At 35.4% G+C, this 13940-nt stretch overlaps 1 long non-coding RNA gene across 1 annotated transcript in view; it reads left to right on the forward strand.

Annotated features, from left to right (window-relative positions):
* Positions 1 to 563: 563 nt before the first annotated feature.
* The window catches only part of LOC122231262, a 261729-nt gene continuing 248352 nt past the window's right edge, over positions 564 to 13940 (forward strand). The window contains exon 1 of the long non-coding RNA XR_006208449.1: positions 564 to 629. This is a non-coding gene — a long non-coding RNA (uncharacterized LOC122231262). The remainder of the gene's footprint in view (positions 630 to 13940) is intronic.

The raw sequence follows: 13940 nt of genomic DNA on the forward strand, positions 1-13940 counted from the left end.
AGCTTTAGATTTACAAATCAATGAAATTATCATAGTTACTTCACAAGATTACTGAGAGGATTAAAAAAGACAATTAATGTCAAAGATGTTATAAGTTATATGAAATGCTATTCATTTCATATAACAAGCACTATGTTGACTAGGACCCACATGATATAATATATATTATGTACTTAGTAATATTTGTGCTGAATACAACATTAAAGTTTGAAAAAAAAATGTTTTAATGTCTATTTATTTTTGAGAGAGATACAGAGTGCGAACGGGGAGGGGCAGAGAGAGAGGGAGACACAAAATCTGATGCAGGCTCCAGGCTTAGACCTGTCACCACAGAGCCAGTCACGGGGCTGAAACGCACGAACTGTGAGATCATGACCTGAGCTGAAGTTGGACGCTTAACCGACTGGGCCACCCAGGCGCCCCTGAATGCAACATTTTAAGTGCATAAATCTTTGGTAGAATAGTGATAATATAAAATGATAATTTATATTATATTAATTTACAAATGCAAGCTTGGCAGTAAAAAACAAGAATATATAATTGGATTGTTTTTTCTTCTTTCAGTTAGCCATCCTCCAGATTAAAAGTTGAAGTTATTCTGAGAAAAAAATACACACACAGGATTGAAAGTAAGCTTTTTCTGTTAATATGACTTACTTGAATATTAACCTCCTCCTTAGACATATGTTAATTCTGTTATATAATTTAGTAGGAGTTGAATTAGCCTGTCTCCCATTCTCCTTTTCTGTTTCTCTACCTTCCCCCCTTTCCACCCCTCCTGTGAGTTTTGGTAACTGTACTTCTTTGTAGTGTGAATATTTTCTTAATTGAAGTAATGTATACACTTGTGAATTATTTGTGATTTTTATGAGTTCTTCTGTAAAAACTACAAAAATTATATTTTCAGGAAAGAATGTTTTAATTTACTCACCCACCAAGTACTTATTTGTGTGCCTACAATGTATCAGGTAGGTATTAGGAAAGGAATTTTCTAACAAAGCCATGTTGGGTTCTTTTCAGATGTAGGGAGAGATGAGATGCCTTATTAAATGCTCTAAAAATTCATTGACTCTCTGAAGCAAAAGAGTAGCAATGTGTTGAGTATTTATGATACATGTAAACATAAGATGTATGAAAACAGTAGTACAAAGAATGGAAAGTGAGAATTGGAATTATATTTTGTAGGGTTTTTACACTAAATGTGAAATAATATATTAGTTAAAGATACATATTGTAAACCCTATGAGACTCCAAACACAATTTTTAAAGTGGTGTTAATAAAAGTCAATAGAGGAAATAGAATTAAATCTTAAAAAATGCTTGATTAATTCAAAAGAAGGCAGAAAAAAAAGAACAAATTGGAAAAAAGTAACAGGTAGGAAAATGGTAAATTTTAATCAATCATATTATATCAACCATATAAATATAAACACACCAATGTAAAGACACAGATTATGAAATTAGACTAAATAAAGCATGAGCCAATTATATGTTGCCTATAGGAAACCTAAGTGAAACATAAAGACACATATAGTTAACAGGTATAAGGATGAAAAAAGGTATACTATGTAAACATAAAGTAAAATAAAGCCAAGGTAGATATGTCTATCTCGGATATGTAATCTTCAGAAGGAGGAACATAACCAAAGATAATGAGGGACATTCCATTATAATAAAGGGGTCCATTCACCAAGAACATAAAACAATTCTAAATATGTATGCACCCAACATTCATTTAAAAATGTATGAGCAGACCAAAAAAGGGGGTGACATTTCACATCCATCAAAATGCCTACAAACAGACTGATCATATTAAATGTTATCAAGAATGTGTAGCACTCAGAACTCCTGTATGTTGATCATGGGAATATAAACTAGTACAATCACTTAGGGAACAAGTTTGGAAGTACTTAAAAAGTTAAACATATATTTCTAATCTGCAGCCATTTCACCTTTGGATATTAAGAATAAGAAAATAGAAAGCACATGTCTGTACCAAGACTTGTATACGAATGTTCATAGCAATTTTATTTGGATTGCCAAAACTTGGAAACAACTTAAATGTTGATCAACAATTGGCTGGATAAAAAAACATCGTGTGGAATATAACAGAGCAGTAAAAGGAATGAACATTTTTTTTTTCAAATTTTTACTTAAATTCTAGTTAACATAGAGTGTAATATTGGTTTAAGTGGTACATTTTAGTGATTCATCACTCACATGTAACACCTAGTGCTCAACAGGACAGGTGTCCTCCTTAATACCCATCACCCATTTAGCCCATCCCCTACCCACCTTCCTCCACCAACCCTCAGTTTGTTCTCTCTCATTAAGAGTCTCCTATGGTTTGTTTCCCTCTCTTTTTTTTCTCTTCCCATATGTTCATCTGTTTTGTTTCTTAAATTCCCCATATGAGTGAGATCATATAGTATTTGCCTTTCTCTGTCCAACTTATTTCACTTAGCATGATACACTCTAGCTCCATCCACATTGTTGCGAGTGGCAAAATGTCACTCTTTTTGATGGCTGGGTAATATTTCATTTTCATATCTTCTTTTTCCATTCAATAGTCATTACACATGTGGGCTCTTTCCATAGTTTGGCTGTTGTTGATAGTGCTTCTATAAACATCTGGGTGTGTGTACCCCGTTTGAATCTGTATTTTTGTACCCTTTGAGTAAATACCCAGTAGTGGAATTGCTGGATCATTGGGTAGTTCTATTTTTAACTTGTGGAGGAACCTCCATACTATTGTCCAGAGTAGCTGCACTAATTTGCATTCCTACCAGCGGTGCAAAAGAGTTCCCCTTTCTATACATCCTCACCAATACTTGTTTCTTTTGTTGTTAATTTTAGTCATTCTGACAGGTGTGAGGTGTTATCTCATTGTGGTTTTGATTTGTATTTCCCTGATGATGAGTGATGTTGAGGATCTTCTCATGTGTCTGTTAGTCATCTGGATGTCTTCTTTGGAAAAATGTCTATTCATGTCTTCTGCTCATTTCTTCACTCGATTATTTGTTTTTGGGGTGTTGAGTTTGATAAATTCTTGATAGATTTTGGATACTAACCCTTTATCAGATATGTCATTTTTTTTCTTTTTCTTCTTTTATCTTTTTAAAATAAAGTTTTATACATATATAGTTTGAAAGGTCAAATCGCCTATGTTTTATTATTAAAAAAAATTACTCCTCTGTGCTCCATTTCCTCCCCTCCCTGCAGACAACTATGTTTGCCGGCTTAAGTGGATTATTTTAGGATTTATTTCACATCTATAATTATCACACTTTTAATGCTACTTGATTTTCTGATTTTAGGCTTTATCAACAATCTACTATCATGGAGGGTAAGTATGTAGCTCTCCCCTCTCCACATGCACCCTTTCCTGTCCCCCAATTTAGATTACATTGTAACTCCAGCCGAATCAATATTCAGTGTTTACGTTATGATAATGTAAACATTATTCACAACAAATATATGGAAGTACTTTCCTTTCCTGCACATTTTTTTCCCTTACAGAGTTAAAAATAGTCTTGATTTTTGTTTTGCTTAGTTTTGTATGTGCTCAGTACTAACTCACCCCCTCTCTCCCAGTTGTCCCTTATTTGAACTAAAGCTTCCCTCAAAACATTGTGACACATCAGGTATTTCTAGTAATTTCTTCTTCCTGAAGAAGTCTTCCCAGGCCTTCTGGCTGTTTCAGTCAAGTGTGGGTGCCCTCTGATGTAATGCAAGGTGTTATCCTGGGATGGGTCTTCCCCATCATTCTTCTCCATCTCCTTTCATCTTTCTCCTGTGCTGGACTGTCCCAGTTGTAGCTCATGCTGTCTTCTTTCTTGGTCTACTCTTTCATTTCGGTGGAGAGCATCTCCCAGTAGCTTGCTCAGAAATGTTATCTGGCGGGTAAAGATTTGAAGGCTTTTCTTGTCTGAACATACCTTCGGCCTACCTTCATATTTGATTTTGATTGGTAGTTTGACTGGGTATAGAATTTTAAGTTGTTAGTAGTTTTCCTTCAGAACTTTGAAGGTGTTATTCTACTGCCTGTCAAACTTCTAGTTTTCCCATTGAGAAGTCATGCTGATACCTTATCTGGTTCCTCTTTTTCTTCTGTTTTTTTTCTTATTATAAATTTATTTTTTAAGTTCTCAGTTATGCCATTAAAAGGAATAACATTAGTAACAGCAGTGAGGTTGTTGGATAAAAACAAAAAGAAATCGGGGCGCCTGGGTGGCGCAGTCGGTTAAGCGTCCGACTTCAGCCAGGTCACGATCTCGCGGTCCGTGAGTTCGAGCCCCGCGTCAGGCTCTGGGCTGATGGCTCGGAGCCTGGAGCCTGTTTCCGATTCTGTGTCTCCCTCTCTCTCTGCCCCTCCCCCGTTCATGCTCTGTCTCTCTCTGTCCCAAAAATAAATAAAAAACGTTGAAAAAAAAAATTAAAAAAAAAAAAAAGAAATGGGGGATTACAGATAGACTTTTGGATCTCCATCAGCTTTTGATGATGCAGTTTATTTTGGTATTTTGTTTCAGTTTCATAGATTTAGAAGTAGCTGTACATGATCATAGTTTGTTATGCTCAGTATAGACTATTCTTAAATTAAGTTGATACTATTTTTTTAAAAGGAAGAATGACAGGAAGTTCTTGCTTAGAGTTTAATTCCTAACAATATCTTAACAATGGTCAAGTTCTTTTACCTAAATTTACAGGTTGAGTAAGTACCACCCAAGACAAGCATGCTGATACACAGTCCCTTGCGATCATTATCTACTTTGTGCCCTGAGGACAGCATATGTCTCCTAGTGTCCTGAACCTTATGTGACAAGTGAGAGATAGATTTTCTTTCTTTTTTTTTTAAATTAACTTGTTTTATTTTTTTATTTTTTAATTTACATCCAAATTAGTTAGCATATAGTGCAACAATGATTTCTGGAGTAGATTCCTTATTGCCCCTTACCCATTTAGCCCATCCCCCCCCCCACAAGCCCTCCAGCAACCCTCAGTTTGTTCTCCATATTTATGAGTCTCTTCTGTTTTGTCCCCCTCCCTGTTTTTATATTATTTTTGTTTCCCTTCCCTTATGTTCATCTGTTTTGTCTCTTAAAGTCGTCATATGAGTGAAGTCATATGATTTTTGTCTTTCTCTGACTAATTTAACTTAGCATAATACCTTCCAGTTCTATCCATGTAGTTGCAAATGGCAAGATTTCATTCTTTTTGATTGCCGAGTAATACTCCATTGTATATATATACCACCTCTTCTTTATCCATTCATCCATCCATTTGGGCTCTTTCCATACTTGGCTATTGTTGATAGTGCTGCTGTAAACATGGGGGTGCATGTGTCCCTTCGAAACAGCACACCTATATCATGTGGATAAATGCCTAGTAGTGCAGTTGCTGGGTCGTAAGGTAGTTCTATTTTTAGTTTTTTGAGGAACCTCCATACTGTTTTCCAGACTGGCTGCACCAGCTTTCATTCCCATCAGATATGTCATTTGTAAATATCTTCTCCCATTCTATCGGTTGTTTCTTTAGTTTTGCTGATTGTTTCCTTTGCTGTGCAGAAGCTTTTTATCTTGATGAGGTCCCAAGAGTGCATGTTTGCTTTTGTTTCCCTGGCCTACTGCAATGTGTCTAGTAAGAAGTTGCTCTGGCCAAGGTCAAAGGGGGGGGCTGCCTGTGGTCTCCTCTAGGATTTTGATGCTTTCCTCTCTCATATTTAGGTCTTTTATCCATTTTGAATTTATTTTTGTGTATGGTGTAAGACAGTACTTTCTTCGGCATGTTGCTGTCCAGTTTTCCCAGCACCATTTCCTGAAGAGACTGTGTTTTTTCCAGTGGATATTCTTACCGATTTTGTCAAAAATTAATTGGCCATACGTTTGTGTGTCCATTTCTGGGTTCTTGCTTCTGTTCCAACGATCTGTGTTTGTTTGTTTTTTGTTTATTTTTGTGTTGTGTTTGTGTGTGTGTGTGTGTGTGTGTGCCAGTACCATACTGTCTTGATGATTACAGCTTTGTAATACAGCTTGAGGTCCAGAACTGTGATGCCTCCAGCTTTGGTTTACTTTTCCAACGTTACTTTGGTTATTTGGTGTCTTTTCCCATACAAATTTTGGGATTGTTTCTTCTAGCTTTGTGAATAATGCTGGTGTTATTTTGATATGGATTGCATTGAATGTGTAGATTGCTTTGGGAAGTATCAACATTTTAACAATATTTGTTCTTCCAACCCATAAGCATGGAATATTTTTCCTTTTTTTGTGTGTCTTCTTCAGTTTCTTTCATGAGCTTTGTATAGTTTTCAGTATATTGATTTCTTGCCTCTTTGGTTAGGTTTATTCCTAGGTATTTTATGGTTTTGGTGCAGTTGTAAATGGGATTGATTCCTTGATTTCTCTTTCTGTGCTTCATTATTGGTGTATAGAAATGCATCCAATTTCTCTACGTTGATTTTGTGTCTTATATCTTTGCTGAAATCATGTATCAGTTCTAGAGTTTTTTGGTGGAGTCTTTTGGGTTTTCCACATAGAGTATCATGTCATCTGTGAAGAGTGAAATTTTGACTTCCTCTTTAGTTTTCAGAGTACAGATATTTTACTTCTTTGATTAGACTTATTCTTAGGTACCTTGTTGGTTTTGGTGCAATTGTAAATGGAATTAATTTTTTTTATTTCTTTTTCTGTTGCTTCATTATTGGTATATAGCTCTCCATGCAAGAAATAACATGGGAGAATCTAAAAAGAATTGAGTTGAGTGAAAAAAAAAAACAAAAAAATAAATAATGTCTACTTCTGTTTGTATGGAATTCTAAAACTGCAAACAATAAAAATTCTAGAAAATGCAAACTAATTTATAGTGACAGTATGTTTATCAATGTCTCCCTGAGGCAAATGGAAGAGAGACACTAGGGATAATAATTGAACATGAACTAACTTTGGAGGAGGGATGGTTTCATGGTTGTCTATACATTGAAACTTACATGATTGTACACTGTAAATATGTGCAATTTATTATATGTCAATTTTTCAAAGAGTGAAAAATAACTCAGTTATTTAAACCTTTCACAATATTTCATCTAGAACTAAGGCTGGAACATTAACAAATCTAGAGGATTGACATCTCATGACTTCAATTTTATTATTGGGTTCAGCTTGCCACACTGTTTCTCTAGGATGAGTCCTTATTTAGAAGGCTCTGCATGTAAAGGTGTTTTTAACTGCCTGAACCACCAGTATACTATTAAGAGGGACTGTGTGTGAGTCCTAGTGGTGAGGCTTTGTACAGTTCACTCACTTGGGAAAATGAAAAGATATTAGTAAGCATGTAAGGGGCAATGTTTAATGAATACAAAATTAGGGGTTCTACAACTTGCTCCTAAATTCCTTTCTGGAACCAACTGTGGCTTCAGATTCACCATTTCACCTCCGATCTTTTTATATCCACCTTTAAAAAATAAGGAACTAAACAAATTCTAAGGACACTTCCACTTCTAAAAACATGATTCAATAGCAATAAATACTTATGTACCCCTCTACTCTGTATCCACCACTGTGCTAGTTGTTAAAGATCTGCAGATAAAATAAAGGAAGCAGTAAGTAAATCATTATAATACAATGTGTTTTCTGTGACTATACACATCAGCACAGGGTGCTTAAGGAATACAGAGGAAAGAATGCCCAACTCTGGGAACGGGTGAGGATATCTGTTGGTTATTCTCCCATTTTCCTCTGCCACTTTGCCACTGTCTAGCATTGCTGATTATCCCAGGTATCCCTGTGATTCTAGAGAGGTTGATGCCACTGTGCTGCTATACTTAAAGCCTAAGCTTGTTCAGGCTAAATGTTTAGGACTTAGGCGGAGAATTTTGGAACACACCCATAATGAATACAGGATAGGAATCATAAATACCTTCATTCTAATTTCTCCTCTGGACACGAATATACCAATAATTCAGGCATACCCTGTACAATACCTCTACAGTTAACGTCTTCCAATATTTTATTCCCTTTAAATGTTTAAAACATTTGAGCCAAATGCTCGTTTTTGCTACCTGAGTAGCATATTCATGTTAGACCAGGCAAGGATATGTATGCAGTTCTTTAAATTGCTATGACTGGTCATAAGCCTACTCATGTTGCCTGCCTGTGTGAAGGCAGCTTGACTTGACTATGTGAACCAGTCTCATAAGGAGTAAATTATTACTTTCCAGTAGTTCAAAGAAATTCTTTATTTCTGTTTACATGACAACTTCTCTTCCACCTTTCTACCTTCTGGCCTATAAATATCAAGTTGATGTTCTGTGTGCTTTAAAGAAAAAAAAGGTAATTTTAAAGTAGACTCTGATTTTCTTTACCTTTTTTTTTAACTTTAACTTTTTCTAGTATAAACTCTCATCTTCAATTATTTTATCTGTTCATTATTTTCATTTTTAAGCTTCCAGTGATTTTTTTAATTTATGTAACATTCATGGATGCTTATTTACCTTTTAAAAGAGAGAAAATCACATATTTGGTTATTATTCAAAGGAGAAGATTAATATGGGCTTCCAGATCTCCATGGGAACACAATAAGTGTTCCCCACGATTTATTTTCTGGAAATGGAGAAAAAAATCGTTTCCATGGAGATGCAAAGGTGAACTAAACAGAGATGGCCCTGAGGGCATTGACATCAGTAAGCACTGACAATTCTGCCACCTCCCTGATCCCAAATATGAGGTGCTTCTGAATTCAACCCAAAATGACAATGAGTGACATAATTAGACATATTTTTGTGTCTTCTCAGGAATTAAAAAGACTATTTGGGTTTGCCAATTAGAATGGGTAGGTCATATAAAATAATATGGGGGAAAAACACTTCTTTGGAAACACAATAATGAAGTTCAAGGCTCACTGTGGGGGAAAAAAAAGATGAAACAAGACACCCGTGAAATGACAGTATGTCCTTGCTGTTGGAAAAAGAGAATTTCTTAATTAGTGGATTTTATCATAGAGGAGTTTTGAAATTAGGAGACAACTAAACCAGTACATATTTATTGCTTTCATGTAAGAATTCTCACACAAAACCTTTTTCCTTTACATGTGGCTTCTATAGATCTAGGCAATCAGTATTCAATTTGCTGGTAGTAGTCTTGTTTCCAGTGAGGTAGAAGAAATAATTCCTTCCTTCTGTAGTTGTATACTTGGTTAGTTTTAAAACATGGTATCTATATGCTTAAGTAAAAATGAAAACCATACTGTGTTTAACAAATTCAACAAAAAAGAGCAGCATGCAGAATAGAGCAGACTTGGTTTGTGTTCTGCTTCTTTAATGGGTTAATTTATTGAAGGAAACATTATTGAGTGTAATTGTGTGCCTGATGTTGTTCACAAAGTTGAGAATACAGAAATAAAAGATAAGAAATTGCAATCTTGAGAGAGTACAAACAACATAATAAAGGACATGGAAGAAGTAGGAGTAGGGAATGGTAGGGACATTTAGGAGCATGTGCAGTGCAGCTAAGACGGGGCGGGGGGCAGGTGATGTGACCCATGCATTGGAGGTTGAATAAATGTAGGATGTAATCAAGTAGAGGAGGGAAGGGGAACAGTATACAAAACATCAGTGAGTGAGTTAGCCTGAGACATGAGGAAAATTGCAGTATAAGTGCTTCACCATGACCGAAAGGATGGAAGCAGGTGTGGGAAATGCTGGAGAAAAAGCCAGAATGTTGATTGAGAACACTTCTGCAGTGTTCTCAGCATTTAAAGCAAATTGGTGGAATCCAAACTGGGTTCTCAGAAATAGCACCTTAGGCTATACTGGGGAGAGATTGGAAGCTCATGTGATTATAAGCAAAGAAACAAGTAGGAACCCACTAAAATATTATTCCAAGGAGATAATTCATGTGAGTGGTTTCAGTATCCATGATGGATATAGATATTTTATCCTTGGAAAGAGGCTTTTGAATTGTATGGATACAGGTTGATTTTATATCAATATATTGCACTAAGACAGATTGCAGAGTGACTTATGAGTACTATTTTGTCCAAATGTGTGCTGGTTCACTCTGCTGAAAATAACTGAATTTGAATCTGTTTAGATTCACCAAGTAAGTGGAAACCAAGTTTGCCAGTGTCTACCACTTTGTATTATTTATTTCACATATTGGGGTTATCATCAAGAGTACTTAGATTTGAACCACATTAGTCTGTAAACACTCATTTAAAGGTAGTCCTGACTGTTAATTTTGGATGTCACATTATCCTTTTTGTGTACATCCTCTTAATTTTGTTCATGCTTGCCTTATATGTTCTGCTGAATTTTATTTTTTTAATAATTTTTATAAATGTTTATTTATTTATTTTGAGAGAGACAGTGTGAGCAGGGGAGGGACAGAGAGAGGAGAGAGAGAATCCCAAGCAGGCTCCATTGCTGCCAGCTGCAGAGCCTGAGGCAGGCCTGTAACCCACCAACTGTGAGATCATGACTTGAGTGGAAACCAAGGGTCAGTCACCTAATGGACTGGGACACCCAGGTGCCCCTGTTCTGCTGATTTTTAAAGTAATTTTATGGGAGTGCCTGGGTGGCTTAGTCCTTTAAGTGTCTGATTTCAGCTCAGGTCATGATTTCACGGTCTTTGGGTTTGAGCCCCACACTGGGTTCTGTGCTGACAGCTCAGAGCCTGTTTCGGATTCTGTGTCTGTCTCTTTGCCCCTATCCTGCTCATGCTCTGTCTCAAAAATAAATAAACATTAAAGTAATTTTTATCTTAGGATTTATCATTGATATTGACATATTTGAAATTATTTGACAAATTTGACCACATTTTAAGGCTAGATCTTTATTAAGTATAAAAAGAATATCTACATAATCTAATATAGCCTGTTGATTTATGTTTATCAATAAGTAAATCAATAAGTAATAAAAGCATTTTCTTGGATAAGTTTTTTTGACATGAAATACTACCATTTGGTAGCTTTGAGATTTTACCTGTGTAGTTTTTGGTTACTGGGCCTCAAAGTGAATACAGTAGTCCTATCTGTGTTATCTATATATCATATATTTTGTTTTCTTTCTTTTTCCATTTATTTAGACAATGTATGAGCCTGAATTAGTGTTTTTCTTTTCTTGGATTGTCTAAATTGCTTTTAATCTTTTGCCACTATTTCAAGAATTGAGCTTGATAACTTAATAATATAAACTTAGGGATTTATTGCTTCTCACTGTTACATAGAATAAGACTTTGAGTAACCAGATGATATTTAACAAGACAGGTAAATTGTGATTGTTGGAAGCCTAATAATCCATGGAGTAATTTGTCAGTATTTCTTATCTAAATGATGCACTTGGAGACCAAATATAACTATTGTCACTGCATAATAAAAATAGCAAGCAAATATTTAGTATTTATAATATTCCAACTACTTCTAAGCAATTACATGGGATGAACTGATTTAGTCATTGCAATAATCTTTTTAAAGATTTTTTTTTAATGTTTGTTTATTTTTGAGAGAGAGACAGAGAAATAGAGTGTGAGTTGGGTAGGGACAGAGGGAGAGGGAGACACAAAATCTGAAGGAAGCTCCAGGCTCTGAGCTGTCAGCACAGAGCCTGACACAGGGCTTGAACTCACAAACTGTGAGATGACCTGAGCCTAAGTCAGACACTCAACTGACCGAGCCACCCAGGCACCACAATGATTGCAATAATCTTATAATGATTTTTACAAATAAGAAAATCAAGACACAAAATGCTTAATTAACCTGGCTAATAAAACATAGCTAGTAAGTGATAGGGCTTGGATTTTGAATCTGAAAAATCTTAATTAGAGTGAATTTGTATGATGATACAAGGAATTACTCTTCTATATGGACTATGATAGGTGATCTAGGCACTGATATTTGTGGATTTATTTGGTATCACATCATTAACAATTTTTATTAGAGAATATTTCAAATACATGCAAAAATAGTGGTAATTTCTTTGTACCCATTATGCTATTTCAGTAATAACCAACACCTGTCCAATCTTGTCTCACCTGTACTCCCATTTCTACCCCTTCAAAAAACTGAATTATTTTAAATAAAACCAAAATATTATAGTATCTTATCTCTTAAAAATAGAGAACACAGATACCATTATCATAATTAAAAATTGTTAATATCGTTTCATGTTTAGTCATTTATATCACATATATTTTGAGTTGCATGGAATCTTTCCCAAGCCTTGAAAACTAATATGAAATTATAATTTATAGTATTTCTGGAAAAATCCAGTAAAGGTGTATTTTTCTAAGACTGTAACTTCTAGAGCCTGGCCCAGTACCTGGCAATAGCAAGACATTCATGGGATACGTGTTGACCTCACCTTGTTTAAAACATGGAACAAAGATGTCAACTGTTGGTTTTCCTTCTCTTTTAATTGCCCTGTTTAATATGTAACCACATATTTTATATGTTTTTAATACTAAAATCCATATTAGATCCATTATTGAAAGTATAATTAATAACACTTTTTCCTATTAATTGTTAAGGACTTCTTCATAGTATTATGAACACCATCAGTATCGTTGAAATGCTGTGTATTTGCCATCACCAACTCCTCTGACAACTTCCACCTCTGTTTCACCTTCTGGAACATTGAGATTCTTTGTGCTTTCAATAGAACAGTTTGGGGAAGACTGACTTCTTAGCAGAAATGAAACACTATTATAGAGTGCAGGTTTGTTAAGAAGCCTCCTGTACTTGAAAATGATGTGACAGGTGTGCTGAACTAAAAGTCATCCGCTCTTTATTAGTTCACTTGCAATAAGCTCCTGTGATTCCCCAGAGACAAGGTGCTATGAATATTATTTCACTATAGTGGCAACTACAAAGGAAAATAAAATTTAGGGGTGAGGGACTCATAGAATTTCTAAACTTCTGGATGTGTTATTTGCACCTCAAGTTTTCCACTAGAATGAGCCAATGTCAAGTATATTACTTGGGAGAACCTGATAAAAGCTGTTTATTAGAATGAGTAGAAGGAAATGGGGAAAGAGGGCCCACAGGAATTAACTTCCTAGCACATGTCATGCCTCAGGCAATTGACTTTTATGTCACTGAATCTTCAAGACAACTCTAGGAGGAAGGTAGGATCCCCATTTGAAGGATATGGAAACAGATTTAGATCAAGTTACATATTTTCAGTGACAACGCCTGATGCAGGTGTTTCCACTGTAAAAGTTTTGAGTTTACCATCATACCATTTTTAACCCCAAAGACATCATATTACCCTTTTATATAAACAAAATAAGATATAGAAGGGTACTTTAGGGTATGATAATGTATTTTGTATCATTGGGAAAAAATTGTTATTTTTTTTATGGTTGGAAGTGGTTTATTATAAGTAACAAAAGATGTAACTGGGTTGACAAGAGTTACAGATTACAAGAGCTGTAGGAGCTCGGTCCCAGGAACCAGGAACAAAGATGAAATACATATTTATTATAATATTACAACTTCTATTAAATTGGTTATTCAGATTAATTGCCCCAAATATCTGTGGAATCCACCCCTCCATTTCTGTTCTTCCACCACCATGTTGTTTTGGGTTCTTATCGTTCATGTAGGTCATTGCACTAGCCATGTTTTATTTATTTATTTATTTATTTATTTATTTATTACCATTTTCTTTTTAATTTACATCCAAGTTAGTGTATGGTGCAACAATGATTTCAGGAGTATGTTTCTTTTTTTTTTTTTTTTCAATATATGAAGTTTATTGTCAAATTGGTTTCCATACAACACCCAGTGCTCATCCCGACAGGTGCCCTCCTCAATACCCATCACCCACCCTCCCCTCCCTCCCACCCCCCATCAACCCTCAGTTTGTTCTCAGTTTTTAAGAGTCTCTTATGCTTTGGGAATGCAAATTGGTGCAACCACTCTGGAAAACAGTGTGGAGGTTCCTCAAAAAA

Source organism: Panthera tigris, chromosome A1 (genome assembly GCF_018350195.1).
Source record: "Panthera tigris isolate Pti1 chromosome A1, P.tigris_Pti1_mat1.1, whole genome shotgun sequence".
NCBI classification, from domain to species: Eukaryota; Metazoa; Chordata; class Mammalia; order Carnivora; family Felidae; genus Panthera; species Panthera tigris.